Below are 20,431 nucleotides of genomic sequence, written 5' to 3'. Positions count from 1 at the left end.
GTGACTGGACAACAATACAGGAACAAACTGGAGACAGATGTCATCCCATAATAGGAAATTCTTGGACAAGGAAATTTATGGCAGGATCACTAGTACTGAGGGGCAAAGCTGCCCAGGTTCAATTTACCAAGAGTTCAACAAATCTTGCTTGAAATTTGGCAAACCCAAACTTAAAGATGAATCCCGGCCATTTTAATGAAGGTATAGTGTTATTACTTTTTGCTCATCACTATACCCTGTCTGTTTCATGCGGTACTACAAATAAAAGTCATTTAATTTACTACACTATGGGCACTTATTTTGTGGCTCCTATTTGGAGCTATTAGGCTCACAGGCAGCAGTGAGTACCCAGCATATCCGGAGGAATGAGAGATCCTTATCCAGGCTGATTACCCCACTAATCTTAAGGAGGACCTCTGGAACCAGTGGATTCTAACTTTTTCCTAACAGCTTGATGACTGCACCATGAGGAAACGTTCACCGGATAGACCAGTATACCTTGAGGATTATTACATATACGCATTATCTATGCACTTCTGGTGAGTGCGCATTTTTCACTTTTGGCTGGAGTCACAAGTTCATCCTCTGTATTATCAGACTATATATCCGTTTATGGTCTTACATACGTTTACAATATATGTGGACATATTGGCATATGTTTGTGTTTTATATGGATTTTTAGCGCTACACCTCTGTTATATATATTTATTACTGTAGAGTGTTTGATACCTCTTGGTGTTTTAGCAGCTATTTATAGGAGCGCTCTCACTACTCGTATTTTTTGCTTAAAAATTAAAGATGAGGAGTCTATGTGATATATTGTTTAGGGCTAACAGGCAAACTACTGTCAAAAGAGTTGATAGGAATCTGGGCACTATATGGGGGATATGTACCAACACACACACACATATATATATATATATATATATATATATATATATATATATATATATATATATATAAACTCTATTTTCTGTGTTTTTTTTATGTTTTCAGTTTTGCCTTCAGCATTCAGCATTTTCCTAGTTGCCTGCATTTTCCCCGGTGTTAGAGTGTTGCCACCGGCCATGCTCTTGCATGGACTCATTTTGGGCTAACGGTTAAGGTCAGTTTGTTTTTTATTATTTTTTAAATGAATTTATTTAATTTTTATTTGTATTTTTTTTAATGGCTCCTCCCTATGCTCAGCATGTATACACATATCATTTACAGATCTCATTCTATTCATTAAGGTGAAAAAAATTCTGTGCTGCAGGATCCACCCCCCAGCACCTTCTTATACTTACCTGAGCCCTATCTGATCCAGTGATGTCCACGAGAGCAGCGGCTCTGACTGCTGTCTCCCTCCTCACTTGGCAGATTGATAGCAGCAGTAGCCATTTGCTCCCACTGCTGTCAATCAAATGCTCTGCCGAGCAAGCAGGGGGAGGGAGGGACCGAGGCACCTGCTCTGTGTCAGTAGACGCAAATAGGGTAGCTCGGGAGCGTGCCAGCACCGGTGCCCCCATAGACAGCGGCTTTGCATGGGGACGAAGAGGAGGAGCCTGGAGCATCAGAGGGGGATTCCCAGAAGAGGATCAGGGCTGCTCTGTGCAAAACCATTGCATGGAGAAGGTAAGCATAACATGTTATTTTATTTTTTGTTAAAAAGAAAGCTTTAGCTTCACTTTAAACACGATTTTAAAGCTTTAGATCTGCTTTAAACTCTATCTAAAACCAAGAAAAAAATGTAACTGCAGCTTACCCTGATGTAGTGGCCTTATCAGTTTTCTTTTTTAAGGTTCCTTTTTTCACCAGGTAATCCTGCTAGTAACACACTTATTGTCCTAGGCCTAGGGTGATAACACTCCTTTGAGATAACATAACATATAAAGTGCACAAGATCCATGATATTGGATATGTGGCAGGATCAAAAGGTATTTTTTTTTGTTTTGCACTTACTGAACAGATATAAAAAAATGCTTTAAAGAGGTAGTAAACCACAGACCAAAAAAAAAGGCATAATGTTATAGCGTGCAACGCATGCTAGCACATTACGTAAAACTTACCTTAAAAGGAAGCCCTTGGCTGACAGGGCTTACATTTTCACCTGTCTTTCTTCTTGGTTAATGAGCTCCGGACTTCTGACAGGCTGGGCCTTGATGACGTCACTCCTGCACAATGGAGTCCCGGGACACGGCACATAGCTCTGAAGGAACGGCACGGGTACGCCGTTCCTTCAGGGCGCATGCACCGGATTAAATGAAGAGAGAATCTCTCCTAAATGGTGCACGTTTAGGAGATATTCATTTTACCTACAGGTAAGCTTTATTATAAATAGAGATGAGCGAATCGAAGTATCCGAAGTGGAATTCGAGTCGAATATCTGAAAAATTTTGATTCGTACCGAATCCGAAAAATAGCCTAATTCGGACGCGCGAATCGAAATTTTTCAGAAAATGGCGGCTGACATGTGCGGCGACGGAGCGGGGATGTCTGGGAAGGCGCGCAGACAAGGCGTGCTGACCCATAATGCATGCCTCAACTACATGTGATCGCATCAGCCTATCAGCAGCCAGCCAGCCAGCACTGTGTAATGGTCGAGCTATAAATAGCGGCCATTTTGGAATTCTTCATTTGCCTGCAGTTATTGAACAGAGGCAGACCGCTCTGTACTAGGGACAGGGACAGAGTTAGGGCCACAGAAACGATAATTGGGGACAGAGAAAAGTTACTTAGGGACAGAGAACCATTACTCAGGGACACAGACTTGTTAATGAGGGCCACAGAATCGTTATTTAGGGACAAAGAAACGCTAGTTAGGGCCACAGAATTCATAATCAGGGACAGACAGAATTGTTACTCAGTGCCAGAGAATTGTTACTTAGGGCCACAGAAACGTTATTAGGGCCACAGAATTGTTACTCAGGGACAGACAGAATTGTTACTGAGTGCCAGAGAATTGTTACTCAGGGACAGACAGAATTGTTACTGAGTGCCAGAGAATTGTTACTTAGGGCCACAGAAACTTTAATTAGGGCCACAGAATTTTTACTCAGGGACAGACAGAATTGTTACTCAGTGCCAGAGAATTGTTACTCAGGGACAGACAGAATTGTTACTGAGTGCCAGAGAATTGTTACTCAGGGCCACAGAAACTTTACTTAGGGCCACAGAATTTTTACTCAGGGACAGACAGAATTGTTACTGAGTGCCAGAGAATTGTTACTCAGGGACAGACAGAATTGTTACTGAGTGCCAGAGAATTGTTACTTAGGGCCACAGAAACTTTACTTAGGGCCACAGAATTGTTACTCGCACAGACACAGAATTGTTACTCGCACAGACACAGAATTGTTACTGAAGGCCACAGAACTGTTACTTAGGGCCACAGAATTGTTACTCGCACAGACACAGAATTGTTACTCGCACAGACACAGAACTGTTACTGAGGGCCACAGAACTGTTACTTAGGGACAAAGAAACGCTAGTTAGGGCCACAGAATTCATACTCAGGGACAGACAGAATTGTTACGGAGTGCCAGAGAATTGTTACTCAGGGACAGACAGAATTGTTACGGAGTGCCAGAGAATTGTTACTCAGGGACAGACAGAATTGTTACTGAGTGCCAGAGAATTGTTACTTAGGGCCACAGAAACTTTAATTAGGGCCACAGAATTTTTACTCAGGGACAGACAGAATTGTTACTGAGTGCCAGAGAATTGTTACTCAGGGACAGACAGAATTGTTACCGAGTGCCAGAGAATTGTTACTCAGGGACAGACAGAATTGTTAATGAGTGCCAGAGAATTGTTACTTAGGGCCACAGAAACTTTAATTAGGGCCACAGAATTTTTACTCAGGGACAGACAGAATTGTTACTGAGTGCCAGAGAATTGTTACTCAGGGACAGACAGAATTGTTACCGAGTGCCAGAGAATTGTTACTCAGGGACAGACAGAATTGTTACTGAGTGCCAGAGAATTGTTACTTAGGGCCACAGAAACTTTCATTAGGGCCACAGAATTTTTACTCAGGGACAGACAGAATTGTTACTGAGTGCCAGAGAATTGTTACTCAGGGACAGAGAGAATTGTTACTGAGTGCCAGAGAATTGTTACTTAGGGCCACAGAAACTTTAATTAGGCCCACAGAATTTTTACTCAGGGACAGACAGAATTGTTACTGAGTGCCAGAGAATTGTTACTCAGGGACAGACAGAATTGTTACCGAGTGCCAGAGAATTGTTACTCAGGGACAGACAGAATTGTTACTGAGTGCCAGAGAATTGTTACTTAGGGCCACAGAAACTTTAATTAGGGCCACAGAATTTTTACTCAGGGACAGACAGAATTGTTACGGAGTGCCAGAGAATTGTTACTCAGGGACAGACAGAATTGTTACGGAGTGCCAGAGAATTGTTATTCAGGGCCACAGAAACTTTACTTAGGGCCACAGAATTTTTACTCAGGGACAGACAGAATTGTTACTGAGTGCCAGAGAATTGTTACTCAGGGACAGACAGAATTGTTACGGAGTGCCAGAGAATTGTTACTCAGGGACAGACAGAATTGTTACTGAGTGCCAGAGAATTGTTACTTAGGGCCACAGAAACTTTAATTAGGGCCACAGAATTTTTACTCAGGGACAGACAGAATTGTTACTGAGTGCCAGAGAATTGTTACTCAGGGACAGACAGAATTGTTACGGAGTGCCAGAGAATTGTTACTCAGGGACAGACAGAATTGTTACTGAGTGCCAGAGAATTGTTACTTAGGGCCACAGAAACTTTAATTAGGGCCACAGAATTTTTACTCAGGGACAGACAGAATTGTTACTGAGTGCCAGAGAATTGTTACTCAGGGACAGACAGAATTGTTACGGAGTGCCAGAGAATTGTTACTCAGGGCCACAGAAACTTTACTTAGGGCCAGAGAATTTTTACTCAGGGACAGACAGAATTGTTACTGAGTGCCAGAGAATTGTTACTCAGGGACAGACAGAATTGTTACGGAGTGCCAGATAATTGTTACTCAGGGCCCCAGAAACTTTACTTAGGGCCACAGAATTTTTACTCAGGGACAGACAGAATTGTTACTGAGTGCCAGAGAATTGTTACTCAGGGACAGACAGAATTGTTACTGAGTGCCAGAGAATTGTTACTCAGGGACAGACAGAATTGTTACTGAGTGCCAGATAATTGTTACTCAGGGCCCCAGAAACTTTACTTAGGGCCACAGAATTTTTACTCAGGGACAGACAGAATTGTTACTGAGTGCCAGAGAATTGTTACTCAGGGACAGACAGAATTGTTACTGAGTGCCAGAGAATTGTTACTTAGGGCCACAGAAACTTGAATTAGGGCCACAGAATTTTTACTCAGGGACAGACAGAATTGTTACTGAGTGCCAGAGAATTGTTACTCAGGGACAGACAGAATTGTTACGGAGTGCCAGAGAATTGTTACTCAGGGACAGACAGAATTGTTACTGAGTGCCAGAGAATTGTTACTTAGGGCCACAGAAACTTTAATTAGGGCCACAGAATTTTTACTCAGGGACAGACAGAATTGTTACTGAGTGCCAGAGAATTGTTACTCAGGGACAGACAGAATTGTTACCGAGTGCCAGAGAATTGTTACTCAGGGACAGACAGAATTGTTACTGAGTGCCAGAGAATTGTTACTTAGGGCCACAGAAACTTTAATTAGGGCCACAGAATTTTTACTCAGGGACAGACAGAATTGTTACGGAGTGCCAGAGAATTGTTACTCAGGGACAGACAGAATTGTTACGGAGTGCCAGAGAATTGTTACTCAGGGCCACAGAAACTTTACTTAGGGCCACAGAATTTTTACTCAGGGACAGACAGAATTGTTACTGAGTGCCAGAGAATTGTTACTCAGGGACAGACAGAATTGTTACGGAGTGCCAGAGAATTGTTACTCAGGGACAGACAGAATTGTTACTGAGTGCCAGAGAATTGTTACTTAGGGCCACAGAAACTTTAATTAGGGCCACAGAATTTTTACTCAGGGACAGACAGAATTGTTACTGAGTGCCAGAGAATTGTTACTCAGGGACAGACAGAATTGTTACGGAGTGCCAGAGAATTGTTACTCAGGGACAGACAGAATTGTTACTGAGTGCCAGAGAATTGTTACTTAGGGCCACAGAAACTTTAATTAGGGCCACAGAATTTTTACTCAGGGACAGACAGAATTGTTACTGAGTGCCAGAGAATTGTTACTCAGGGACAGACAGAATTGTTACGGAGTGCCAGAGAATTGTTACTCAGGGCCACAGAAACTTTACTTAGGGCCAGAGAATTTTTACTCAGGGACAGACAGAATTGTTACTGAGTGCCAGAGAATTGTTACTCAGGGACAGACAGAATTGTTACGGAGTGCCAGAGAGTTGTTACTTAGGGCCACAGAAACTTTAATTAGGGCCACAGAATTTTTACTCAGGGACAGACAGAATTGTTACTGAGTGCCAGAGAATTGTTACTCAGGGACAGACAGAATTGTTACGGAGTGCCAGAGAATTGTTACTCAGGGCCACAGAAACTTTACTTAGGGCCAGAGAATTTTTACTCAGGGACAGACAGAATTGTTACTGAGTGCCAGAGAATTGTTACTCAGGGACAGACAGAATTGTTACGGAGTGCCAGATAATTGTTACTCAGGGCCCCAGAAACTTTACTTAGGGCCACAGAATTTTTACTCAGGGACAGACAGAATTGTTACTGAGTGCCAGAGAATTGTTACTCAGGGACAGACAGAATTGTTACTGAGTGCCAGAGAATTGTTACTTAGGGCCACAGAAACTTTACTTAGGGCCACAGAATTGTTTCTCGCACAGACACAGAATTGTTACTCGCACAGACACAGAATTGTTACTGAGGGCCACAGAACTGTTACTTGGGGCCACAGAAATGTTAATCAGGGACACAGAATTGTTACTGAGGGCCACAGAACTGTTACTTAGGGCCACAGAATTGTTACTCGCACAGACACAGAATTGTTACTCAGGGACACAGAATTGTTACTCAGGGACACATAATCGTTTAATTAAAGAGTATGTCAGACAACATGCAGAGGAGTGGCAGAGGAGGCAATGTTTTAGGAGCGAGCAGACGTGGCAGCAGAGGAAGGGGTCGAGGCAGCACTATTCGCAGCCAGAGGCCAGTGCTCCCGGTGTCATCCAGCGGTCGTGTCTCCACCGACAACCCTGCCGTCGTCGATTGGTTGGCTCGGTCGTCTTCCTCTTCCCAGGTCACCTCTGACACCTACAGCCAACGGTCGGTGGGTACGTCAGACACAACCGTTAGTTGGCATGGCCCGGGACCAAGCCCACTGAAATCACGTGTCCTCTACCTGCCCCTGTCCTTTGGTGTTCCCTCACCAAGCGAAGTATCGCATGCTGTGGGCTCAGCCCCACTGTACAGTGAGGAAGAGCTAACAGAGGGCGGTCAGGAACGGGGGGAGACATCCGCCTTTTCAGCAGCCAGGCGAAGAAGTAGTGGCGAGGAGAGTGGCTCGGTAGCCGGTCTAGAGACAGGTCTGTCTCCTGACCCAGACGCAGCCGAGGGGGCTAGTAGTGAGGCGGAGACCCTACTTGATGATGAGGAGGTTGATCGCACTTGGCAGCCTCGTCGTCATCAGGCAATTTCTTCCGCATCATCAGGAGAAGAGGGTGGCAGCTTGGCAGCGAGCAAAACAGTCGGTGGGTTGCCCAGGAGACAGCAGCAGGGTCGCAGCAGTGTCAGTGGAGCCAAACGGCCACGGAGTAGAGCACCAGCTCCACTGCAGCCTACCACCACGGCCAGTAGTGGTGCCGGTGTGCACGGAGGAAGCAGCAGTCAGCCAGTGAGGAGTATCGGGGGCAAAGTTTCCTACTCGGCGGTGTGGCAATTTTTCGTCAAGCCGCCCGAGGAAGTAAACGTAGCCGTATGTCGACTATGTGGCCAGAAAGTCAAGCGTGGCCAGGGGGCCCATGTTGGGACTATTTGGGCCATGTTGGGACAATGGGAGACCTCCCATTGCTGCTGTCTCCATCGCCACACTCTGCCATGTGCCACTTTCAGGTCTCCTCACACACTGCTGGTGTGTTGAATTTTTTGACATAGGGTGCTGGCAGATTACGGGCCTCCCATAGCTGCTGCCAGGCCCCTAATCTGCCATAGGCCCCTATATACCGCCTCCTCATGCTGCTGCCAAGTCCAGAGTCTGTCATGGGTCCCTGTACGGCCTCCCATTGCTGCTGTCTCCATCGCCACACTCTGCCATGTGCCACTTTCAGGTCTCCTCACACACTGCTGGTGTGTTGAATTTTTTGACATAGGGTGCTGGCAGATTACGGGCCTCCCATAGCTGCTGCCAGGCCCCTAATCTGCCATAGGCCCCTATATACCGCTTCCTCATGCTGCTGCCAGGTCCAGAGTCTCTCATGCCATGTGCCACTTTCAGGTCTCCTCACACTGCTGGTGTGTAGAATTTTTTGACATAGGGTGCTGGCAGATTAAGGGCCTCCCATAGCTGCTGCCAGGCCCCTAATCTGCCATGGGCCCCTATATACCGCCTCCTCATGCTGCTGCCAGGTCCAGAGTCTGTCATGGGTCCCTGTACAGCCTCCCATTGCTGCTGTCTCTATCGCCACACTCTGCCATGTGCCACTTTCAGGTCTCCTCACACACTGCTGGTGTGTAGAATTTTTTGACATAGGGTGCTGGCAGATTAAGGGCCACCCATAGCTGCTGCCAGGCCCCTAATCTGCCATGGGCCCCTATATACCGCCTCCTCATGCTGCTGCCAGGTCCAGAGTCTGTCATGGGTCCCTGTACAGCCTCCCATTGCTGCTGTCTCCATCGCCACACTCTGCCATGTGCCACTTTCAGGTCTCCTCACACACTGCTGGTGTGTAGAATTTTTTGACATAGGGTGCTGGCAGATTAAGGGCCTCCCATAGCTGCTGCCAGGCCCCTAATCTGCCATAGGCCCCTATATACCGCCTCCTCATGCTGCTGCCAGGTCCAGAGTCTCTCATGGGTCCCTGTACGGCCTCCCATTGCTGCTGTCTCCATCGCCACACTCTGCCATGTGCCACTTTCAGGTCTCCTCACACACTGCTGGTGTGTAGAATTTTTTGACATAGGGTGCTGGCAGATTATGGGCCTCCCATTGCTGCTGCCAGGCCCCTAATCTGCCATAGGCCCCTATATACCGCTTCCTCATGCTGCTGCCAGGTCCAGAGTCTCTCATGCCATGTGCCACTTTCAGGTCTCCTCACACTGCTGGTGTGTAGAATTTTTTGACATAGGGTGCTGGCAGATTAAGGGCCTCCCATAGCTGCTGCCAGGCCCCTAATCTGCCATAGGCCCCTATATACCGCCTCCTCATGCTGCTGCCAGGTCCAGAGTCTGTCATGGGTCCCTGTACGGCCTCCCATTGCTGCTGTCTCCATCGCCACACTCTGCCATGTGCCACTTTCAGGTCTCCTCACACTGCTGGTGTGTTGAATTTTTTGACATAGGGTGCTGGCAGATTAAGGGCCTCCCATAGCTGCTGCCAGGCCCCTAATCTGCCATAGGCCCCTATATACCGCCTCCTCATGCTGCTGCCAGGTCCAGAGTCTCTTATGGGTCCCTGTACGGCCTCCCATTGCTGCTGTCTCCATCGCCACACTCTGCCATGTGCCACTTTCAGGTCTCCTCACACACTGCTGGTGTGTAGAATTTTTTGACATAGGGTGCTGGCAGATTATGGGCCTCCCATAGCTGCTGCCAGGCCCCTAATCTGCCATAGGCCCCTATATACCGCTTCCTCATGCTGCTGCCAGGTCCAGAGTCTCTCATGGGTCCCTGTACGGCCTCCCATTGCTGCTGTCTCCATCGCCACACTCTGCCATGTGCCACTTTCAGGTCTCCTCACACACTGCTGGTGTGTAGAATTTTTTAACATAGGGTGCTGGCAGATTATGGGCCTCCCATAGCTGCTGCCAGGCCCCTAATCTGCCATAGGCCCCTATATACCGCTTCCTCATGCTGCTGCCAGGTCCAGAGTCTCTCATGGGTCCCTGTACGGCCTCCCATTGCTGCTGTCTCCATCGCCACACTCTGCCATGTGCCACTTTCAGGTCTCCTCACACACTGCTGGTGTGTAGAATTTTTTAACATAGGGTGCTGGCAGATTATGGGCCTCCCATAGCTGCTGCCAGGCCCCTAATCTGCCATAGGCCCCTATGTACCGCTTCCTCATGCTGCTGCCAGGTCCAGAGTCTCTCATGGGTCCCTGTACGGCCTCCCATTGCTGCTGTCTCCATCGCCACACTCTGCCATGTGCCACTTTCAGGTCTCCTCACACACTGCTGGTGTGTAGAATTTTTTGACATAGGGTGCTGGCAGATTATGGGCCTCCCATAGCTGCTGCCAGGCCCCTAATCTGCCATAGGCCCCTATATACCGCTTCCTCATGCTGCTGCCAGGTCCAGAGTCTCTCATGGGTCCCTGTACGGCCTCCCATTGCTGCTGTCTCCATCGCCACACTCTGCCATGTGCCACTTTCAGGTCTCCTCACACACTGCTGATGTGTAGAATTTTTTGACATAGGGTGCTGGCAGATTACGGGCCTCCCATTGCTGCTGCCAGGCCCCGAATCTGCCATAGGCCCCTATATACCGCCTCCTCATGCTGCTGCCAGGTCCAGAGTCTGTCATGGGTCCCTGTACGGCCTCCCATTGCTGCTGTCTCCATCGCCACACTCTGCCATGTGCCACTTTCAGGTCTCCTCACACTGCTGGTGTGTTGAATTTTTTGACATAGGGTGCTGGCAGATTAAGGGCCTCCCATAGCTGCTGCCAGGCCCCTAATCTGCCATAGGCCCCTATATACCGCCTCCTCATGCTGCTGCCAGGTCCAGAGTCTCTCATGGGTCCCTGTACGGCCTGCCATTGCTGCTGTCTCCATCGCCACACTCTGCCATGTGCCACTTTCAGGTCTCCTCACACTGCTGGTGTGTTGAATTTTTTGACATAGGGTGCTGGCAGATTAAGGGCCTCCCATAGCTGCTGCCAGGCCCCTAATCTGCCATAGGCCCCTATATACCGCCTCCTCATGCTGCTGCCAGGTCCAGAGTCTCTCATGGGTCCCTGTACGGCCTGCCATTGCTGCTGTCTCCATCGCCACACTCTGCCATGTGCCACTTTCAGGTCTCCTCACACTGCTGGTGTGTTGAATTTTTTGACATAGGGTGCTGGCAGATTAAGGGCCTCCCATAGCTGCTGCCAGGCCCCTAATCTGCCATAGGCCCCTATATACCGCCTCCTCATGCTGCTGCCAGGTCCAGAGTCTCTCATGGGTCCCTGTACGGCCTCCCATTGCTGCTGTCTCCATCGCCACACTCTGCCATGTGCCACTTTCAGGTCTCCTCACACACTGCTGGTGTGTAGAATTTTTTGACATAGGGTGCTGGCAGATTATGGGCCTCCCATAGCTGCTGCCAGGCCCCTAATCTGCCATAGGCCCCTATATACCGCTTCCTCATGCTGCTGCCAGGTCCAGAGTCTCTCATGGGTCCCTGTACGGCCTCCCATTGCTGCTGTCTCCATCGCCACACTCTGCCATGTGCCACTTTCAGGTCTCCTCACACACTGCTGGTGTGTAGAATTTTTTGACATAGGGTGCTGGCAGATTATGGGCCTCCCATAGCTGCTGCCAGGCCCCTAATCTGCCATAGGCCCCTATATACCGCTTCCTCATGCTGCTGCCAGGTCCAGAGTCTCTCATGGGTCCCTGTATGGCCTCCCATTGCTGCTGTCTCCATCGCCACACTCTGCCATGTGCCACTTTCAGGTCTCCTCACACACTGCTGGTGTGTAGAATTTTTTGACATAGGGTGCTGGCAGATTATGGGCCTCCCATAGCTGCTGCCAGGCCCCTAATCTGCCATAGGCCCCTATATACCGCTTCCTCATGCTGCTGCCAGGTCCAGAGTCTCTCATGGGTCCCTGTACGGCCTCCCATTGCTGCTGTCTCCATCGCCACACTCTGCCATGTGCCACTTTCAGGTCTCCTCACACACTGCTGGTGTGTAGAATTTTTTGACATAGGGTGCTGGCAGATTATGGGCCTCCCATTGCTGCTGCCAGGCCCCTAATCTGCCATAGGCCCCTATATACCGCTTCCTCATGCTGCTGCCAGGTCCAGAGTCTCTCATGCCATGTGCCACTTTCAGGTCTCCTCACACTGCTGGTGTGTAGAATTTTTTGACATAGGGTGCTGGCAGATTAAGGGCCTCCCATAGCTGCTGCCAGGCCCCTAATCTGCCATAGGCCCCTATATACCGCCTCCTCATGCTGCTGCCAGGTCCAGAGTCTGTCATGGGTCCCTGTACGGCCTCCCATTGCTGCTGTCTCCATCGCCACACTCTGCCATGTGCCACTTTCAGGTCTCCTCACACTGCTGGTGTGTTGAATTTTTTGACATAGGGTGCTGGCAGATTAAGGGCCTCCCATAGCTGCTGCCAGGCCCCTAATCTGCCATAGGCCCCTATATACCGCCTCCTCATGCTGCTGCCAGGTCCAGAGTCTGTCATGGGTCCCTGTACGGCCTCCCATTGCTGCTGTCTCCATCGCCACACTCTGCCATGTGCCACTTTCAGGTCTCCTCACACTGCTGGTGTGTTGAATTTTTTGACATAGGGTGCTGGCAGATTATGGGCCTCCCATTGCTGCTGCCAGGCCCCTAATCTGCCATAGGCCCCTATATACCGCTTCCTCATGCTGCTGCCAGGTCCAGAGTCTCTCATGCCATGTGCCACTTTCAGGTCTCCTCACACTGCTGGTGTGTAGAATTTTTTTGACATAGGGTGCTGGCAGATTAAGGGCCTCCCATAGCTGCTGCCAGGCCCCTAATCTGCCATGGGCCCCTATATACCGCCTCCTCATGCTGCTGCCAGGTCCAGAGTCTGTCATGGGTCCCTGTACGGCCTCCCATTGCTGCTGTCTCCATCGCCACACTCTGCCATGTGCCACTTTCAGGTCTCCTCACACACTGCTGGTGTGTTGAATTTTTTGACATAGGGTGCTGGCAGATTACGGGCCTCCCATAGCTGCTGCCAGGCCCCTAATCTGCCATAGGCCCCTATATACCGCTTCCTCATGCTGCTGCCAGGTCCAGAGTCTCTCATGCCATGTGCCACTTTCAGGTCTCTTCACACTGCTGGTGTGTAGAATTTTTTGACATAGGGTGCTGGCAGATTAAGGGCCTCCCATAGCTGCTGCCAGGCCCCTAATCTGCCATGGGCCCCTATATACCGCCTCCTCATGCTGCTGCCAGGTCCAGAGTCTGTCATGGGTCCCTGTACAGCCTCCCATTGCTGCTGTCTCCATCGCCACACTCTGCCATGTGCCACTTTCAGGTCTCCTCACACACTGCTGGTGTGTAGAATTTTTTGACATAGGGTGCTGGCAGATTAAGGGCCTCCCATAGCTGCTGCCAGGCCCCTAATCTGCCATGGGCCCCTATATACCGCCTCCTCATGCTGCTGCCAGGTCCAGAGTCTGTCATGGGTCCCTGTACAGCCTCCCATTGCTGCTGTCTCCATCGCCACACTCTGCCATGTGCCACTTTCAGGTCTCCTCACACACTGCTGGTGTGTAGAATTTTTTGACATAGGGTGCTGGCAGATTAAGGGCCTCCCATAGCTGCTGCCAGGCCCCTAATCTGCCATATGCCCCTATATACCGCCTCCTCATGCTGCTGCCAGGTCCAGAGTCTCTCATGGGTCCCTGTACGGCCTCCCATTGCTGCTGTCTCCATCGCCACACTCTGCCATGTGCCACTTTCAGGTCTCCTCACACACTGCTGGTGTGTAGAATTTTTTGACATAGGGTGCTGGCAGATTATGGGCCTCCCATTGCTGCTGCCAGGCCCCTAATTTGCCATAGGCCCCTATATACCGCTTCCTCATGCTGCTGCCAGGTCCAGAGTCTCTCATGCCATGTGCCACTTTCAGGTCTCCTCACACTGCTGGTGTGTAGAATTTTTTGACATAGGGTGCTGGCAGATTAAGGGCCTCCCATAGCTGCTGCCAGGCCCCTAATCTGCCATAGGCCCCTATATACCGCCTCCTCATGCTGCTGCCAGGTCCAGAGTCTGTCATGGGTCCCTGTACGGCCTCCCATTGCTGCTGTCTCCATCGCCACACTCTGCCATGTGCCACTTTCAGGTCTCCTCACACTGCTGGTGTGTTGAATTTTTTGACATAGGGTGCTGGCAGATTAAGGGCCTCCCATAGCTGCTGCCAGGCCCCTAATCTGCCATAGGCCCCTATATACCGCCTCCTCATGCTGCTGCCAGGTCCAGAGTCTCTCATGGGTCCCTGTACGGCCTCCCATTGCTGCTGTCTCCATCGCCACACTCTGCCATGTGCCACTTTCAGGTCTCCTCACACACTGCTGGTGTGTAGAATTTTTTGACATAGGGTGCTGGCAGATTATGGGCCTCCCATAGCTGCTGCCAGGCCCCTAATCTGCCATAGGCCCCTATATACCGCTTCCTCATGCTGCTGCCAGGTCCAGAGTCTCTCATGGGTCCCTGTACGGCCTCCCATTGCTGCTGTCTCCATCGCCACACTCTGCCATGTGCCACTTTCAGGTCTCCTCACACACTGCTGGTGTGTAGAATTTTTTAACATAGGGTGCTGGCAGATTATGGGCCTCCCATAGCTGCTGCCAGGCCCCTAATCTGCCATAGGCCCCTATATACCGCTTCCTCATGCTGCTGCCAGGTCCAGAGTCTCTCATGGGTCCCTGTACGGCCTCCCATTGCTGCTGTCTCCATCGCCACACTCTGCCATGTGCCACTTTCAGGTCTCCTCACACACTGCTGGTGTGTAGAATTTTTTAACATAGGGTGCTGGCAGATTATGGGCCTCCCATAGCTGCTGCCAGGCCCCTAATCTGCCATAGGCCCCTATATACCGCTTCCTCATGCTGCTGCCAGGTCCAGAGTCTCTCATGGGTCCCTGTACGGCCTCCCATTGCTGCTGTCTCCATCGCCACACTCTGCCATGTGCCACTTTCAGGTCTCCTCACACACTGCTGGTGTGTAGAATTTTTTGACATAGGGTGCTGGCAGATTATGGGCCTCCCATTGCTGCTGCCAGGCCCCTAATCTGCCATAGGCCCCTATATACCGCTTCCTCATGCTGCTGCCAGGTCCAGAGTCTCTCATGCCATGTGCCACTTTCAGGTCTCCTCACACTGCTGGTGTGTAGAATTTTTTGACATAGGGTGCTGGCAGATTAAGGGCCTCCCATAGCTGCTGCCAGGCCCCTAATCTGCCATAGGCCCCTATATACCGCCTCCTCATGCTGCTGCCAGGTCCAGAGTCTGTCATGGGTCCCTGTACGGCCTCCCATTGCTGCTGTCTCCATCGCCACACTCTGCCATGTGCCACTTTCAGGTCTCCTCACACTGCTGGTGTGTTGAATTTTTTGACATAGGGTGCTGGCAGATTAAGGGCCTCCCATAGCTGCTGCCAGGCCCCTAATCTGCCATAGGCCCCTATATACCGCCTCCTCATGCTGCTGCCAGGTCCAGAGTCTGTCATGGGTCCCTGTACGGCCTCCCATTGCTGCTGTCTCCATCGCCACACTCTGCCATGTGCCACTTTCAGGTCTCCTCACACTGCTGGTGTGTTGAATTTTTTGACATAGGGTGCTGGCAGATTATGGGCCTCCCATTGCTGCTGCCAGGCCCCTAATCTGCCATAGGCCCCTATATACCGCTTCCTCATGCTGCTGCCAGGTCCAGAGTCTCTCATGCCATGTGCCACTTTCAGGTCTCCTCACACTGCTGGTGTGTAGAATTTTTTTGACATAGGGTGCTGGCAGATTAAGGGCCTCCCATAGCTGCTGCCAGGCCCCTAATCTGCCATGGGCCCCTATATACCGCCTCCTCATGCTGCTGCCAGGTCCAGAGTCTGTCATGGGTCCCTGTACGGCCTCCCATTGCTGCTGTCTCCATCGCCACACTCTGCCATGTGCCACTTTCAGGTCTCCTCACACTGCTGGTGTGTTGAATTTTTTGACATAGGGTGCTGGCAGATTATGGGCCTCCTATAGCTGCTGCCAGGCCCCTAATCTGCCATAGGCCCCTATATACCGCTTCCTCATGCTGCTGCCAGGTCCAGAGTCTCTCATGCCATGTGCCACTTTCAGGTCTCCTCACACTGCTGGTGTGTAGAATTTTTTTGACATAGGGTGCTGGCAGATTATGGGCCTCCTATAGCTGCTGCCAGGCCCCTAATCTGCCATAGGCCCCTATATACCGCCTCCTCATGCTGCTGCCAGGTCCAGAGTCTGTCATGGGTCCCTGTACGGCCTCCCATTGCTGCTGTCTCCATCGCCACACTCTGCCATGTGCCACTTTCAGGTCTCCTCACACACTGCTGGTGTGTATAATTTTTTGACATAGGGTGCTGGCAGATTACGGGCCTCCCATAGCTGCTGCCAGGCCCCTAATCTGCCATGGGCCCCTATACCGACTCCTCATGCTGTGACGTTGCAACAAGGTGGAATTCAACCCTACATATGTTAGACCGCCTTTACGAACAGCAAAAGGCCATCACAGATTTCCTGATGTTAAAAGCGGATAAAGGTATTCCCTGTGTAACTTAGATGTCAGCCATTGGCAGCTCATGCGTGACACCTGCGCTTGCTCAGGCCCTTTGAGGAGGCCACGCTATTCGTGAGTCGGCAGGACTATGGGATGAACGACGTCATTCCTCTGTTGCACGTCCTGGAACAAATGCTGTTAACAATGGCTGGTCAGGGTGCGGTAGACGTGGCGCACAGATCTCAACGCCACATGACCCCTGTGGGGGCAGGACAGGAAGAAGAGGAGGAGGTAGAGGAGGACATTGGTGCTCAGGAATTATTGAGTGAAATGGGTGGTTTTTCCACTCAGCGGACAGGAGTGGAGGAGCAGGAGCATCTGGTAGAGGAGGAGGAGGAGGAGACAGAGGACCCAGACGCACCGTGGCAGTATGCTGTGGAGATGGAGGCAGGGAGTCCCTCGCATTCCTTGGCACAAATGGCCCATAGCATGCTCGGTTGCTTGCGTAGCGACAGCCGAATAATAACCATCAGACAGAGGGATGACTTTTGGCTGTCCACCTTGTTGGACCCTCGCTACCGTTCAAAAATGGTGGCCTTTTTCACACCTGCTGAGAGGGAGGCCAAAATAACGTACTATAAAAACCACCTATGTAGTCAGCTGGTCTCTGCCTGTCTGCGCCAACGTCCATCCTCAGACACTGTGGGCCCTGTGCGCTCGCGTTCCGCTGCCATGGCAGCAGGGGAGGGGTGGGGTGGTAGGAGCAGTGGCAGCTCCACCAGCAGCGGCTGCCTCAGTCTGCAGTCGATGATGAGTAGCTTTCTTCACCAGCGCAGTGAGGAAACTACTAACCAGCCGCAGCAGCAGCAGCAGCAGCAGCATCAGGTGGACCTGGAGCAGGACCTCAAACAACAGGCTTAGGCCTACTTGGACAGCACCCTGCCAACCGAGGTAGACAATCCCCTTGACTACTGGGCAACGAAACTTGACCTTTGGCCCCAACTAGCTGAATTTGCCCTTGAAAGGCTGTCATGCCCGGCCAGTAGCGTGGCATCGGAGCGCGTGTTTAGTGCGGCAGGAGGTATTGCAACTCCGCGGAGGACACGACTGTCCACCCAAAGTGTGGAGAGACTGACGTTTGTGAAAATGAATCAGGCGTGGATTAGTCTGGATTTCAAACCACCAGTTCCTGACACAACTGACTAAATCCGCCATGAATCATGCCCCAAACATGTGCCACTTTCAGGTCTCCTCACACTGCTGGTGTGTTCCATTTTTTGTCATAGGGTGCTGGCAGATTACGGGCCTCCCATAGCTGCTGCCAGGCCCCTAATCTGCCATGGGCCCCTATACCGCCTCCTCATGCTGCTGCCAAGTCCAGAGTCTCTCATGGGTCCCTGTACGGCCTCCCATTGCTGCTGTCTCCATCGCCACACTCTGCCATGTGCCACTTTCAGGTCTCCTCACACTGCTGGTGTATTCCATTTTTTGTCATAGGGTGCTGGCAGATTACGGGCCTCCCATAGCTGCTGCCAGGCCCCTAATCTGCCATGGGCCCCTATACCGCCTCCTCATGCTGCTGCCAGGTCCAGAGTGTGTCATGGGTCCCTGTACGGCCTCCCATTGCTGCTGTCTCCATCGCCACACTCTGCCATGTGCCACTTTCAGGTCTCCTCACACTGCTGGTGGGTTCCATTTTTTGTCATAGGGTGCTGGCAGATTACGGGCCTCCCATAGCTGCTGCCAGGCCCCTAATCTGCCATGGGCCCCCGTACCGACTCCTCATGCTGCTGCCAGGCCCGTAATCTGTCATGGGCCCCTGTTGTCGCTTGTTGGCATATTCCGCTCGTTCAGATGCTCCTTCTCCTGCTACTCCTCTTCACGGATTCCGTCAGCAGTCTTTCTTGGAATCCGTTTCCAAGAGACAACAGTTTGCGAGCACGCACCAGACGGTGCAGAAACTGAACGTCCTCCTGTCCAAGTTGCTGCTGCCAGGCTTGTAATCTGTCATGCGCCCCTGTACCGCCTCCTCATGCTGCTGCCAGGTCCAGAGTGTGTCATGGGCCCCCGTACCGACTCCAAATGCTGCTGCCAGGCCCGTAATCTGTCATGGGCCCCTGTACCACCTCCCCATGCTGCTGCCAGGTCCAGATTGTGTCATGGGTCCCTGTACGGCCTCCCATTGCTGCTGCCAGGCCTGTAATCTGCCATGGGCCCCCCTACCGACTCCTCATGCTGCTGCCAGGCCCGTAATCTGCCATGGGCCCCTGTACCGCCTCCTCATGCTGCTGCCAGGTCCAGAGTGTGTCATGGGTCCCTGTACGGCCTCCCATTGCTGCTGTCTCTATCGCCACACTCTGCCATGTGCCACTTTCAGGTCTCCTCACACTGCTGGTGGTTTCCATTTTTGTCATAGGGTGCTGCATGGCCTCCCATTGCTGCTGCCTCCACCGCCACACTGTGGCTCCACACTCTGGTTTTGGCCCCGTGACTGGCCAAATGAGTGAAGTGTGCGGTGATTCTAAGATCGACGGCACTCATCTGCATGTCATACTGCCTGACAGTATTATTTCTCTTCCCCAGCAGACTCCAAGGGCATTTAAATTAAAGGTACAGTGTTCAGCACTAATATTAAGTCTCTCTGAAGCCTAGAAACACCCTTTTTTAAGTTAAATTCACAGCGAATATATTCGACTCGAATCGAATTTTTTCTACGAATTCGCCGAATCAGTCGAATCGAATTTTTGAATACTTCGCTCATCTCTAATTATAAACTTACCTGTAGGTAACATTAAAAAACAGAGTTTACAACCACTTTAATAATATATGTAAATGACCAGAGATCAGCAAATAAAAGAATGTAATTGTTCATTGTTTTGGGTTCACATACACTGTAATAAAAGCTTTTCCCTTTTTAATTCCATTGTAAATATATATTTATATTTATGGTGGGCAAAACTGCCTCCAAGGTTACATTTTTGTTCCCAACCTATTTTATGTTTATATTTTGTACAGAGCAACTTTTCAGCTCTTAATTAGTGCCATCCTCAATATTCAATACAGCCATAGTCAACCAAAAAAAAATATATAAATATATACTCCTGCGCCACAGAACAATCCCCACCTCTAAAATTTGAAATGCTGCTGTGCACTAGTGTAAACACCAAATTATAAAAATTATATAATAAACAGCGCAAAACAATACCCAACAAATTTCACATAATAAAGGGAAAAACTCATATTTTGAGTTAAAGTGTCCAAAATTAATGTGTCCAAAATATATATATATATATATATATATATAAAAAATATAATAAATATATATATATATATATATATATATATAATAAAAAATATATAAAAAGCTTTTCTCCAACTTCAGAGTGCTTCACCAAACACGAATAAATATGGATTGTGGTTATCCTTCTGTGATAAGTGCTTCCACCATCCACCAGTGAAAAAACCAACATTAATCGCACTCACCAGATAATGGCGAATAGTACGTCTTTTAGGACTTTTAGGGATCCTACACCCCCTCTTATAGCCTCCAGACCTCCATTCCACCACTACTACTATAGATGTAAGAAGAGGTCATTAGCAATATCACACTATATGCAATATTTTCTTCTTTGGCACAACGGTGGAGCGGTTTTGGAGAAAGGTGGTGGAAGAATCATCCTAGTCTGGTGTGGTAGAATGGAGGTCTGGAGGCTATAAGAGGGGGTATAGGATCCCTAAAAGTTCTAAAAATCGTACTATTCGCCATTATCTGGTGAGTGTGATTAATGTTGGTTTTTTCACTGGTGGATGGTGGAAGCACTTATCACAGAAG

This window comes from Staurois parvus, unplaced genomic scaffold (genome assembly GCF_062004578.1).
Source record: "Staurois parvus isolate SC_StPar_1 unplaced genomic scaffold, SC_StPar_1.0 ptg000297l, whole genome shotgun sequence".
NCBI classification, from domain to species: domain Eukaryota; kingdom Metazoa; phylum Chordata; class Amphibia; order Anura; family Ranidae; genus Staurois; species Staurois parvus.
This window is presented reverse-complemented; position numbering follows the sequence as displayed.